General features: G+C 44.1%; 1 protein-coding gene across 1 annotated transcript in view; it reads right to left on the bottom strand.

Annotated features, from left to right (window-relative positions):
- The window catches only part of hoxb3a (homeobox B3a), a 46,245-nt gene extending 41,001 nt beyond the window's left edge, over positions 1-5,244 (bottom strand). The window contains 1 exon segment of the mRNA XM_069177332.1: positions 5,090-5,244. The gene's annotated coding sequence lies outside the window, so the exon portion shown is untranslated.
- Positions 5,245-14,139: the final 8,895 nt, after the last annotated feature.

The following is a 14,139-nucleotide window of genomic DNA, read 5'->3' on the forward strand; positions in this document are numbered from 1 at the left end:
TTTGCATTAGGAACAGAAGTCAGCACCGCTTTCCCCCTTATCAAAAACCCAGGCTGGTCCAACACGCGTCCCACTCCACATTTAACTCGCCCGGCATGTTAATGCAGCCTCAGCACGGCCGCCTTTTGCCTTGCATGTACAAACAGGATTTATTTCCTCCACTTTCTCATATTAACATCACTGGCATAGTAAGTCCGCCCGACGGTGCAGTTTTGCCCTTCAGCTGTGCATTAGTGAACACAGACCCCACTCACACGCACCGCCGTGTAGCACAGACTCACTCTGCCGTGCTCACTTTTTACCGACATACACGGACACAAAAACACCGACACACCGAGGTTTGGGTTTTTGTTACGCAGAGAAGACGCGCACAAAACACCGAGTTATAAAACATCAGAATTATGTTGAAGTATTGCTGCAGGTTTTACATGAACTGAAAAGTAATAATAGAATAGAATAGAGTAAAATAGAATAGAGTAGAATAGAATAGAGTAAAATACAATAGAGTAGAATAGAATAGAGTAAAATAGGATAGAGTAAAATACAATAGAGTAGAATAGAGTAAAATAGAATAGAGTAAAATACAATAGAGTAGAATAGAATAGAGTAAAATAGAATACAATAGATATTTTCCCGTTCAAACAGAGGAGACTAGCTTTGTGTTATCAGTAGAATTCACATATATACACACACACACACACACACACACACACACACACACACACACACACACACACACACACACACACACACACACACCCAGAGAGAAGATTGAAACATCCAAGTCCTTTGTTTCGAGAAAAAATTGACCATTTCTAAATCCCCCCACCACACCCTCCCACGCACACGAACACACACAACCCCTCCACAGCTGACCGCATCGTTTTTCACCGAGACAAATAATAAATAAAAACAATAGTCCAGTTCAACGTGCAGTTTGCCTTCAAACAAAGACGCACTCTGATGATCGAAAACAAATTAAAATAAAATGTAGAAACCTTGGATTGAGTTTTTGTCACCGGAGAGACACAAACGAAAATCAAATAAGCACCAGTCCAGTTGTCTGGTCCATATTTACAATATGCATAAGGGAAACAGTCATTTCTAACCTCCACGTTTATTCTGTCTAACGAATTTGACCGTGAAGCAGCAGTTGAAGGCCTCTGCTCCTCCTCCTCCTCCTCCTCCTCCTCCTCACAGCGCCGTCGTGTTTAAATCCACTATATACTCCCCTAGAAGCGAATTTGTGATTGTTGCAACGATTTTTACACAAATCCGGATCTACAGGGTAGATATAGAAGACATGGCTCTCTGCAGGTTCACACCGTCAATTGGCCTTTATTACTTTCATAACCCGCCGGTGCACAGAGATATTTAATCCGTCAGAGCTGTGTGTGACTCCTGACCTCCTCACGGCTGCTGGGTATTCTGGGAAATAAAGTTACAGTGCTGCAAACACTTCTGTCAATTTAAAAATCTAAAGCGCAAAATAAAAGGAGCTGCTGAGAGAAAACAGGTTTGTCTGTTTCACTGTCGCTCCACACAGTGGAAATGTTGATTTGTGTTTTTATGTGCAGATTTAAACACACAAAAAACAACAACGTGAACATTGATTATTAATTTAATGGACTGTGGCTCAATGCGTTTTGGATTACTATTCGCTCACCCTCGCGAACGAGTGAGCGCGCGCAGAGGAATAAAACATATAGAATTATGTGAAATATTATATCAAATCTATCAATTATATCCTTTATAATACCAAATACTATTATTTTACTCTGGCTGTTTATAGTGGAGGCCACATCAGGCCTCTAAAATGTTCTCTTAGTGGGTGTAATTTGTCACTTCTGCCATTAAAACAAGTTGGATCCAAAATTGAAGTATCTCTAAACTTTCTTCTTTTTTTTTTTCTAACATACGCACACACATACCGACACAATTTAATCAGAACTCCAGTTATAATTATTCAAAAACAGGGAACAGAAAAGATAGTTGGCAGCGCTCTCACAGGATGAACACAGTCTGAGAAGAGACAGATCACTTGGCACGAGGAGACGCTGTCCTATCAAAAACTATTCCGTACAATCTGACTGAAGAATGGATGGAGCAGAGAAGAAGTGGATAAATATCTCTTCATTGTGGTGAATGAAAGTCTGTCTCCAAAACTGATTTAACTGAATTAAAAAGTCACCAGCAAAAGCCTGTAATTTATAATACTCATATCTATCTATCTATCTATCTATCTATCTATCTATCTATCTAAATAAATACAGCTGTTTGTTGTTGTTTTTCTTGCGTCATCACTACACTGTAAATTAACCAAAACTAAAATTCAACTGAAACTATTTTAGTTGACATCCCGTCACACTGGCAGGCTATGATGAAAACAGATCATTTAATATATGAAACACGGATTCATGTATGAGTACACACACACACACACACACACACACACACACACACACACACGTGTAATTTCTACCTGCTCTTCTTCTCCTGCTCCCACATTGATTTTGTGACACGAACACTCCCTCACTGCTGCAGGCAATATTGCTGCTCCGCTTCCTCCAAAAGTTGCTCATACATCACCAGACCGGAGGGCAAAAGCAGAGAAAAGGCCGGTTCTATTCTATTCTATTCTATTCTATTCTATTCTATTCTATTCTATTCTATTGTGCTGGCGCCGGCAGGTGTGGGCGTGCTTCTGTCACCTTGACCTCCCACTCTGTGCGGGTCAGCTCAGTATCGATCAAGGTGTGTTGAGTCTGACTTCCCTCTGTCAAGTTTGTCACCAGCAGCCATTCAGGAGCCCGCTGCTTCCGGCAGCAGGTAGAGTTCAATGTGCCGAGCAGAGATCACACACACACACACACACACACACACACACACACACACACACACACACACACACACACACACACACACACACACACACACACACACAAACTGCCTTCAAACGAACTGAAATGATTGAGATATCACGAGATGTAAAATAAGAATTCATCTCTAGGTATGTTTTCAGTCAAATTTTTCTATAAAGTCTAATTGTGTGTAAAATAAGCAGCATCTTTTCTTCTGCTGTTTCTTTAGTGTGAATATGAGGCTACATGTCAATCAGCTGAGGATCCTTCACGAGCTGTGACACATCCAGCCTCCACACACACCACGAGTCAGTCAGTAGCTGTTCACTATTAAAATATCGAAATTCATGTTTCAGTAAAAAAATGTAAAATAAAATTAACTCGATTGTAAACAAATAAAATAAAATAAGTTATCGACATATTTTACGAAAGGGAGCAGCGGGGATAAGTGAGTGTTCAATTTCAGGATCTGGTTTTAACGTTTTATTGCGGGTCAACTTCGTTTACAGTTCAAACACCAACGGTGTGTGTGTGTGTGTGTGTGTGTGTGTGTGTGTGTGTGTGTGTGTGTGTGTGTGTTTGTTTACGGCTTTCCAGCAGGTCTGTCCCTCCAGCGGCCTCACACTCTGTTGTTTAGGTGCTGAGTGAAAAAGTAAAAAAAAAAGAAAAATCCCCGCTCCATGCTCGAGCTTCAACTCTTCTCTAAAATTGACTTATTTGAACGAAATAGTTGGTCACGTTAGTTTCATAAATACAAGATTAATAGTTAGGCTCCTAAAAAAAATAACGTGCCAGCTTCGAGTAAAATAAAATCCACATATAATAAAATAAAATGATTGTGTTTAAATGTGATGTTTAAAAAGCCACGCGGGTTTGGAAGAGTTAAAAATCCACAAAGAGAAAATGAAAGGAACAGATTGAAGGGTTAAACGGCCTCATTATCTGTCAATGCACTGAAATATTGTGAGGTGAAGAAGCTCCAAGGGCACCGACAGGGAAGAGAAATGTGCTTTTACTCCTTTGTGCAGTTTGAAAAATAAATCGAGGTCCGTTCCTGCTTATTGTCATGCAAAGAAACGGCCGGAGAAAACAAAGGCCCGCGTGGCCCTCCGCGCAGCAGCCACTCATCTGACACCGGGACAACTACACGGGCTACTAACGCTGTAAAATCATCTCAGTGCAGCAGGAGGTCCATCGCACCTCCACAACAAGTCCATGTTCTGTAGGCAATAACCCACGGATTAATACATACATGCAGAAAAAACGGGAAAAACACTCCTCACACGCTGCCAATAAACATGCAGAAATAAACCGGAAGTGGATTTAAACAGAAAACAGAAAAAAGAAACAACTTGTAAAAGCTGGGCGTTTTATTTTTCAAGTAAACAAACAACAAAAGAAAATAAAGACCAGCACGTGCCTGTGCAAAACAGCACAAAACATCTGGATGCAAACTGATAAAACCACAGAAACGCTCAGTCAAACAACCTCCGGCTGTATTTCTGCTTCTGCAACTCATTTTAGGATTTATTTTACAAGAACACAGAAAATCTTCGGATTGAAATGTTGGCAGTGATTCAGAATGAATTAAACTATGATATAATTAAATACAAATATAATAAAATTGTATAGAATACCGATGAACAATTATACATCCGAATAAAATAAAAAACTACAGGGGGAGAAAGTTGTCCAGCTTGACCTTTAACCTTCCACTGGCCACGACCTCGCCTTCACCCTTGGTAGCTATAATGATGTGGTTTGTGTGTGTGTGTGTGTGTGTGTGTGTGTGTGTGTGTGTGTGTGTGTGTGTGTGTGTGTGTTGAGGGGATATAAGACTGAGGATGTTTCTATTAAAACCTGATGATTATAGTAAACATGCAGAATTTTAAATAAAGCATGTTGATGTGAAGAGGAGTAAAAAAAAAATATTTTAAGCCAAAAACCTCTTAATTTTGGCCGAGCACGTGCACAGCCTGTAATCGATCAGACATATAAAGTGATCAGGTCTGAGCTGAACGCAAACAGGAGGAAGAGGAGAGAACGAGGAAGGGGAGGAGGGGATTTCTGCAGCAAGTCTTACACGTGGTCCTCCCTCCTCCCGGCATGGGCAAAGCACCTGCCACACACACACACACACACACACACACACACACGCACACACACGCACACACACACACACGCACACCGATGTCTAAACGAGGCGGTTTGTGTTTTCGGGTACTCACTCCTCTGCAGCTCGCGGATCATCCTCTCTTCTGATGTCGTCGACTGTCACCGACTTCCACAGTTTTCCTGATGTTATTACGAGTTCTTCTTCTTGTTCCTCGTCTTCTTCACACGTCCAACGCATCGGTAGCTGTGTTTCACTTATTTCCGCCGTAATGAGAAGCCTTCCTACCTCCCTCAGCACCCCCCCCCCACCCCCCCCCCCACACACACACGTGTGTCCATTCTCTCTTCTTCCGACGCCACAGGTTGTTTCTTCGTGTATCTTAAAAAAAATAAAAGTCGCTGTCATTTCCACGGACACCCACACTCACACGCACGGCGGCACAAGCGCAGAGATACGCAGCCTCCGGTCTCCGGTAAAGCGTCAACATAACGCTATGAGAGCAGCTGTGCTCAAACGTGAGAATACTTCACAGTTGGAGACAATTGAATCCTTCGAAAACAAGACGCAACGCTTCCATCAACATCGCGACGCTCCGTGCGTAAAATCCGAGCGAGAATCTAGAGGAGAGCACCCCCGCGTCGGCTCCCGGTGCCCGTGTTTCCCCGTGTCACAGGCAGCGGCGGGGCTGAGGGAGACCGAGCAGGACTGCTGCGGAGGCTGTGGGCTCTTTAAGGCATAAAGTGTTGTGTGTGTGCACGGACTCAAGTTTTCAGATTAATCTGCCAGTTTGGCACACTCTTTGTTTAACGGGCGAGGCGTGTCACCCCGCGTCCCCGGTACACATTTTAATATTGGTGAGACGCGCTGACCTTCCGTTCACCCCGAGCCAAGCCAAGCCCTCCCTCTGTCTCTCTGCCCCCCTCCCCTCCCCTCTACACACCCTTTCTTTCTGCCATTTCCACCTCTCCTTCCCTCCCCTCTGTCCCTCAGCCGCTCTCTGTCATTTCGTTCTTTCCCTTCTCCCTCTCTCGCTCTCAGTCATACTAAATTGAGTTGGAGTCATTACTTTGGAGAAAAATGGTCAGTAGAAGAGGAGGAGGAGGAAGAAGAGGAGGAGGAAGAGGAGCAGGGGGGTCTTTCTCTTTCTCTCACACAGATTTTTCTTTTCTTCCAGGATCATTTCTCCCTTTCCTTTTGTTGTTGCAATATAAATGACACGCCGTGCACGCTGACGTGAGAACCCGCCACGGAGCCGCGCCGTCCCCTCCGAGCCCTGAAAAGGAATATTTCGTAGAACATGAGTCTTTAGCTACTGCAGCTGAGTTCGAGTAAACCGGCTCTGATACCTGCTCCAGAAATATCAGGTGGATTTATTCGGATGTTATTGGACTGTCTGCTGAGAACCACCGACGGCTCTATTCTCTCCTATCATTACTCCGTGTAGCTCCAGGTATCAGGATTCACCCAGGTCCAATTCATTTGACAGGATTTATATTAATAACACCCTTCAGGTTTTATAAAGTTAGAGACATATGGGAAGAAATCGATAAGTTCCAGAAGGACCGCGCACGCGCAAACGGTGTAGAATATTAAAACCAGTAGCCTCCGTTTGACAGACCGACAGACCTGAATTGAAATCGGTGAACTCGGGATGAACTCGGGAGAAAGATGGAATCTAGTTATTCAGTCATTACTGTGTGTGTGTGTGTGTGTGTGTGTGTGTGTGTGTGTGTGTGTGTGTGTGTGTGTGTGTGTGTGTGTGTGTGTGTGTGTGTGTGTGTGTGTGTGATGGGGTGGCAGCCTGTTTGCGTCAATAAGCGCATTATTTATTGACTGAATTATCATTTTGCTCCTCGCCGGTGCAGGATTTCTCCTCTTGTCTGCCCTCTTTCCGCCTTTGAATCAAAAAACGGTCCAACAATCCACGAATTCAACAGGAGCTCGAACCTCCCGTTTAATCTGAGGTCAGAGCTTCCGGTCAATAAGGCGCTGCTCCACTTGCAACCTATTTATTTTAACTTTGTATTAATAAATGAAAATATTGCCAGTTCGTATTAGTAAGATAGTTAAAAATGTATTAATAACAATAATATATATATATTATTCTCATTATCATTATTGATCCACGACATAAATTCTTAGTATCCTGGTCATCTAGACCGAGAAAGAAAGAAAGAAAGAAAAAAGGAAAGAAAGAAAGAAAGAAAGAAAGAAAGAAAGAAAGAAAGAAAGAAAGAAAGAAAGAAAGAAAGAAAGAAAGAAAGAAGGAAAGAAAGAAAGAAGGAAAGAAGGAAAGAAGGAAAGAAAGAAAGAAAGAAAGAAAGAAAGAAAGAAAGAAAGAAAGAAAGAAAGAAAAAGAAAAAGAAAAAGAAAGAAAGAATAACAAGAGTTTGAGGCTCGTTCTTTTGAGCTCAAAGTAAATGGAGAAGGACATTAATCTTCCAATGGAAAGATCAGATAGGGAGAGTAATGTTCTGTGGATGGTGCGTCAGATAAGAGTTTATTTTGGACAGGCCTGTGCTGATAAGAAGAACTCTGCTTCACTGAACTCCCTCTCCAATGTAGCTGTTAGTTCCAAGCATGAAACCACCACTTTACAACCACTATATGCACCTGTGAACACACACACACACACACACACACACACACACACACACACACACACACACACACACACACACACACACACACACACACGCTTCTAATTTCAGACTTGCATATCTATGAAATAAAGTGTCTTTCAAGGGAGATCAGATCACACACTGGCGACTGCAGCTGGAGAAACGTAGAGGAAAAGGTGATATTTTATTATATTCCTGTAATGTTTTTTTCTGTTTAAAAGGCCAGAGCAGCTGAAAGGTTCATGTAATAATCATAAATCCAATTATACTATTTTTGGTTCCTCTTTGTTTCATGTTCAAAGGTCCAGAATGATCTTTAAAACAGGCTCTATATTTGAAACAAATGTTGGCCGGTGTGAACAAAATGTGGAGCCAAACACCTGCCCCCCTCCCCACCCACCCACCTCCATGTCACCGAATACCTTCCGCCCTCCCGCCACCACCTCCAACCCTCCATTTGTCCCGTCATGCCTCTCTCTCTCTCTCTCTCTCTCTCTCTCTGCGCACCGCGGCGGCAGGAGGAGTTTAGCTTTTGAAACCGGGGAAAGGAAGGGGAGGTCAGGCCTTCACCTCTCCTCTAACTCCTGCTATCATTTCTCTCATGTTGGACCCCCCCCCCCCCCTTCTCCCCTTCACCCTCCCTTCTGTCTTTGACGTACAGCCATTGGTGCAGAGTGGAGGGAGTGAGGGCACGACTCACGCACGACTCACGCACGACTGTGAACTCTTGACCCTTCAACTCTGTGAACTCTGCTGTAAACTGCCATCAGGACGTGCAGTCATATTGTTCTCTGACGCTAACCCTCCTCTTCCTCCTCCTCCTCGTCGACCAGGAAGACCAGGGGGAAGAAGAAGGAGGAACACCGACACTCACCCGGTGGAGGATACTTTAACCAGAGGAAAACACAGAATCACCTCCATTCAGGTTTGGAGCCTCGGTTCCTCTCCCCGAGCTTCCCTTCCCTCTCCATCCATCAGCTGCACACAGCTGTGTTCGAACAGAGGGCGGGAGGCGGGAGGAGGGAGGCGGGAGGAGGGAGGAGGGAGGGAGGCGGGAGGTGAGCGCAGGTTATCGTCGGTTAGCATTCAAAAGAAGTGGGAGCGCGTGCGGAGAGGGGAGGCGGAGGAGCGCAGCCGGGCTCGCGCGGCTCGCGCGGCTCTCCTTCTCTCGCGTCCTCCTGGTCTGAAGCGGGCTCTGGTGGCGGCGCGAGGGAGCTGCAATTCTCTGGGAAATAAATTGGTCTGACAAAACACCGGAGTCACAGCGGAGACGAAATACCGAGGAAGACGGTGAAGTCGTGTTTGTTTCCGCTCTCGGGACGACCAGCCATCTGCCCACTTATGATCACTATTATTGCTTTGGTATTGTTGTGAGCAGGAGCTGGAGAAGCTACTGGGATACAAGCTGCTATATTTACTGTCTACGGGATAATCAAGATTTAGCTTCAACAACATCCTTTATCTGATGCAGTCACTGAATCACACCGCTGCGGGACATTTTGTTCACATTATGGACACGTGACTAAAGTGTAAGGTTCATATCAAGTGAGCATGTACACCTGGAACATTAAAATAACTTCAAAAGAACAAACAGATTTCTGTAGTGATCAGCCTAAAATCCTGGTGACGTTAAGGCAAAAGACTGTCACGTTTTTACTGTAGTGCGTGTCTATTTCACGCTTTGCCGTGTTGCCAGAACGACTGTTGGTGTTCTTACTGAATATTTACCGACCTGATTTAAATTGAGCTTGTTAGTCTGAAATAAACTTTCCGCCCTTCTGATCCGGAAACGGGGAACCCTTGAAGACAAATAAAAGCAACCACCTGTTAATTCCCCCACGTGTGTGTGTGTGTAAGTTTTCTTCCCACTCCTTTGTAAACTCGAGGCCGTGCGTGGCTCGAGCCTGTCTGCTGACCTCTCGGTGACTCCTTCTCGTTCATTATTCATGAGGCGTGGCTGCGCGGTTCACCCTGTCAGATGTCACTTTAAACGGAAAGCAATCACAGGAGATGCTGCGACGGAACCGGCGGCGGGGGGAGGGGGGGGGGCTTAACCCACATTTAATGAACCCGCCACGGATGATCAAATTGGAGATGAAATAGAAAATAAAAAAGTTACACGCAGTCGGTTTCTGTGAAAACACACACAGGATGTTCACGTCGGTCATCCACCGCTCTCAGCTTTCTCCTGCCACTAAACACACCGAATCACACCCCACTGGAGCCCGCGAGACTCTCCCACACAGGCAAACACACACCTCAGCCATGCAGTGAGAAAAGAGCTCCTGAGCCCACTCATCATCACCAGCACACAAGCTGCGGAGCCACAACTCAGCGCCCTGTGACAGGTTCAAAGGAGCAGCAAGCCCGTGCACATAACACACAGAACACACACAGAACACACACAGAACACACACAGAACACACAAAACACACACAGAACACACAATGGCGAGGAGAAGCGGCTCTGCAGGCTGGAGCTGCCCTGTGTACATACACGGGAAACAGACACACACAGCACAAAGCCGCTGCTTCGCCCTCCCGGCACCGCCTCTCACTGCACCGACAAGAAAGGAGCTACATTTGTGTCACGCGTGTCGTGTCCCGTCCCTGTGTGTGTGTGTGTGTGTGTGTGTGTGTGTGCGTGTGTGTGTGTGTGTGTGTGTGTGTGTGTGTGTGTGTGTGTGTGTGCGCGATGGGGGGTGTCTGGTGTGGGTTCCTGTATCATCATTAAAAGGAGGAAGTTGATGAAAAATGACATTGGGAGTTTTTTTTTTTTTGCCTTCCTGTTTACTGAACTGAAACTTCCTCACGGACCGCGCGCTCCCGCAACTGACAGACACACACACACACACACACACACACACACACACACACACACACACACACACACACACACACACACACACACACACACACACACACACATATGTCCCCTGGCTGGAGGTTTATCTCACACCAGAAACACACTATTCAGTTTGGTCGTATCGAAAAAAAAGCAGGCTGCACAACATCCACACAATGCAAGGCCAATTATTATTATTATTATTATTATTATTATTATTATTATTATTATTATTATTATTATTATTATTATTTGTTGTAGATTTTTTTTCTAACATCATTTTGGTGCAACACAACAGAACATTTCAGACGCTGTTATTTATATATATATATTTATTTATGTATTTAGTCGTCCTCTAAAATGTTGTTAATTTGAACACTTTCTCGCCCAAATTATAGTGACAGTATTTTTACTGTACATATCTTACCACGGCACTATTATAAAATAAACCGTGGAGAGAAGGAAACCAGAAAAGATGTGTTTTTGTCACCATCATCGTTATTTCGGGTTTTTACATTTTCCGTAATTTTGTACTTTGAAGCAGAGCGCCTTCCTTCTCGGTTTCACCTCTCCACTGGTGCCTCAATAATTTATGGGATCACAAACATGATTGTAAACTACATTCCTGTTCGGCCGTGAAGAATCACTGCGGTGTCGGACGGCAGCTCCAGGAATCCCCAGGCTGAAAATACATCGTGGCAGAGTGGCTGCACATGTAAATGAACATATGACATGAGAGCCCGAGAACAGAGGAGCTTCCGGAAGCAGGATCCCCCTCTTTGCTTTCTTATTAGCGGATTAACTGTTGACCGACAAATCCACAGAAGCAGCAGGTCCATAGAAATACTGTAGAAACACTTTGGTGAACAGAGAAGGGAAATCTTCACTTCAGTGGGTTTAACGGATGAAATCAAAACAGAAAACATATATTTGCACTAAAAATAAATAAAATAAACTTACACAAAGCTGAAAAATAAACAAACGAACTCTCCCTTTATAAATAGGTTTCACGAGGCCTCGCGACATTATATCTTAGTATATAAAAATGTGGCTGCCAACTTGATAATAAGTCACAGGGTGAATAAATTCAAAATAAATTAAAAGATTGTTTCTAAATGTCTTAATGATCCTCTGTGTTCAGGCCTCTTCATGGCGCCACACTACGCAACACTAAAACACACCTATTCATTTGATTGTCTGATAATGACGTCACTCCTCTGATAGACAGCTCAACCACCTGAGATGAACGTGATAAATATACACCGGGATATGACCCCGCGCACAAGAAATTACTGCCTCGTATTTACAGCCAGTGAGACGGTAACACACACAGTTCACGGTCAGTTCATGAGATCACGTCAGCCCGTCCGCCTCTTCAACGGTGAACATTCATGACTACATTCAAAACAAGCGTGTTACTGTTCATTTCGCGGACAAACCGGGCGTCACGTCGTCAGAACGATTTCATTTGGATTTTGATGTTTGCGTCCACAAAATGTTGTATCGGTTTATTTTAAAGGGAGATTTATTTGAGTACATTTTATATATGCACGTGCTTTATTATTGTTGCTGGATTTCACTGAAGCTAAAGATGGAGCTTCCGAAATGAATTAGGCCCACTGGATATACTGGAAGTTTTGTGTCCCATGTTCTCATATTACTTTACAAACCCAAATGATATTTTATTTTGTTCAGACAGTGGCACGTGCTTAAACTTTTTTGATTTTAACATTTTATTTGGCTATTAATTTTGACCAGTTAGATACGAACTGTATCTCCGTATGCTTCAGTGGAGATCCGCAGTATCTGAAATAGGAAATATTTACATGAAATATTAACATGAACGCTTTTTATGGTTAAATTCCTCATTTACAGAAACTAAGTGAATATTGTACTAAAAAAGACGACATTTTACATCAGGTTACATACATATATGTATGTCTTAACAATTGTACCAACATTTCTGTTTACTTGGTGCGCGTGATACGTTTCCACAACAACATGTTGACCATCAAATATTCTGTTTCGTTTTGGTATTCCAGAGTGGATCTGCAGAAGTAGAAGCTTTTCTAGGCAACAAAAACAATTGCAAATGGGTACACATTCCATGTGTGTGTGTTTGTGTGTGTGTGTCTGTGTGTGTTTGTCTGCTAAGAATCAAACAACAGACCCAAGTTTTGGGGAAAAATACACCCTCAAAGGACTTGGTTAGGGAGCTTCGGAAATGTTTGTATCCACGACAGTCTTACACTCACACCCATCCTGCCTGGAAAGTCCAAGGGCGGGTGGGGGGGGGTGCATATTACTACAGTGTGTGTGTGTGTGTGTGTGTGTGTGTGTGTGTGTGTGTGTGTGTGTGTGTGTGTGTGTGTGTGTGTGTGTGTGTGTGTGTGTGTGTGTGTGTCCTTGTTCATCAATTTATTAGTTGACGTTAGCACACAATTTTTTTTCTAACTGTTAATCAGGGTGTTAAAACCAGTTTTACGCACACGATGGCTGTGCGTAAAACTGGTGTTTGATCCAGTTGATCCAGAGGGAGAGTGAACAGATGAGTCAGATGAGTTTTACGCCTTCAAAAATGACAAAAACACAGCAACACACAACATCTGTGGTTCTCTGTCAGTTTATCAGCCATTCAGCGAATGTGTTATCCAAGTTATTATCCAAGCAAATTCATTTCACGTAAAACGCAGGACGGAAAAACTCCTGACACTCGTCTTTACGCGTCATTCCAACCACGTTCTTAACGTTTTCTTGTACTTTAGTTTGTCACGCGTACAGACGGACACACACTCACATTACCACAGTACAAATGTACCCCTCTGTGATTACTACCAGTCACCTCGCCACACAGAAACACACAGCACGTCCTCTGCGTGCCTGATCGCAATCTTGACGCACACACCAAATCGTGGCCGTGTAATTGGTCTACACACAAACGTGCGTCTCACATTGATAATCTCACTTCATCTGTGACGCCACCACAGTCGCTCGGCCTGGGCCAGCCACAACAAGGAATCTCAAATGTCTGAAATACAGCAGAGCTTGGCGGCACTCCGCGAGCGCATTAATACAGGAGCAGTCCACAGTGAGTGAGTGACATGGTAATTACAACCCCCTCCCTCTCTCTTTCTCTCTTTACCACCCCTGCTCCTTTCTCTGCTTAGCCCCCACTTACAAGCAGCCTTCAAACTCTACTTACTGTGCATCTTGGCTCTCTCCCTCCACCGGGTTACCCACGCGTTCAGAGCAGAACAGACCGGAGATCGCCGGGCTCCGATGTGAACCGGAGCTGGAGCAGCGGCCGTAGTAGTGGCCTGCTCTCTCTCTCACACACACACTCCCTCCCTCTCCCGCTCTGTCCTACTTTACTGACCCCTTTAGGATCCCCACGAAGCCGTTAAACCGTCACTTGCTTTCTAGAATGTGAAATATATAGTACATTGTCAACTCCCCAAAACCATAAAACTAACTTTATGGACCCCACGTGACCAGAGGGGAGCCAGTGAGAGGTATCGGTTTGAGGCAGGCCTGATCTTTACGAGTCAACTTGGAGATAAAAAACCGTCATCTGTTTGACATGTAAATGTCAAAGCTTCCTTTTTATAGTTTGGCCCAAAGCAGAAGGGGGTTAGCTCAAAAATATCTCAACACACACAGACAGGAGATAGAGGCTGTGTCCGGATGAGGCTCGAAG

Source organism: Embiotoca jacksoni, unplaced genomic scaffold (assembly GCF_022577435.1).
Source record: "Embiotoca jacksoni isolate LCO1_2020_lvr unplaced genomic scaffold, fEmbJac1.0.p SCAF_71, whole genome shotgun sequence".
NCBI lineage: Eukaryota > Metazoa > Chordata > Actinopteri > Embiotocidae > Embiotoca > Embiotoca jacksoni.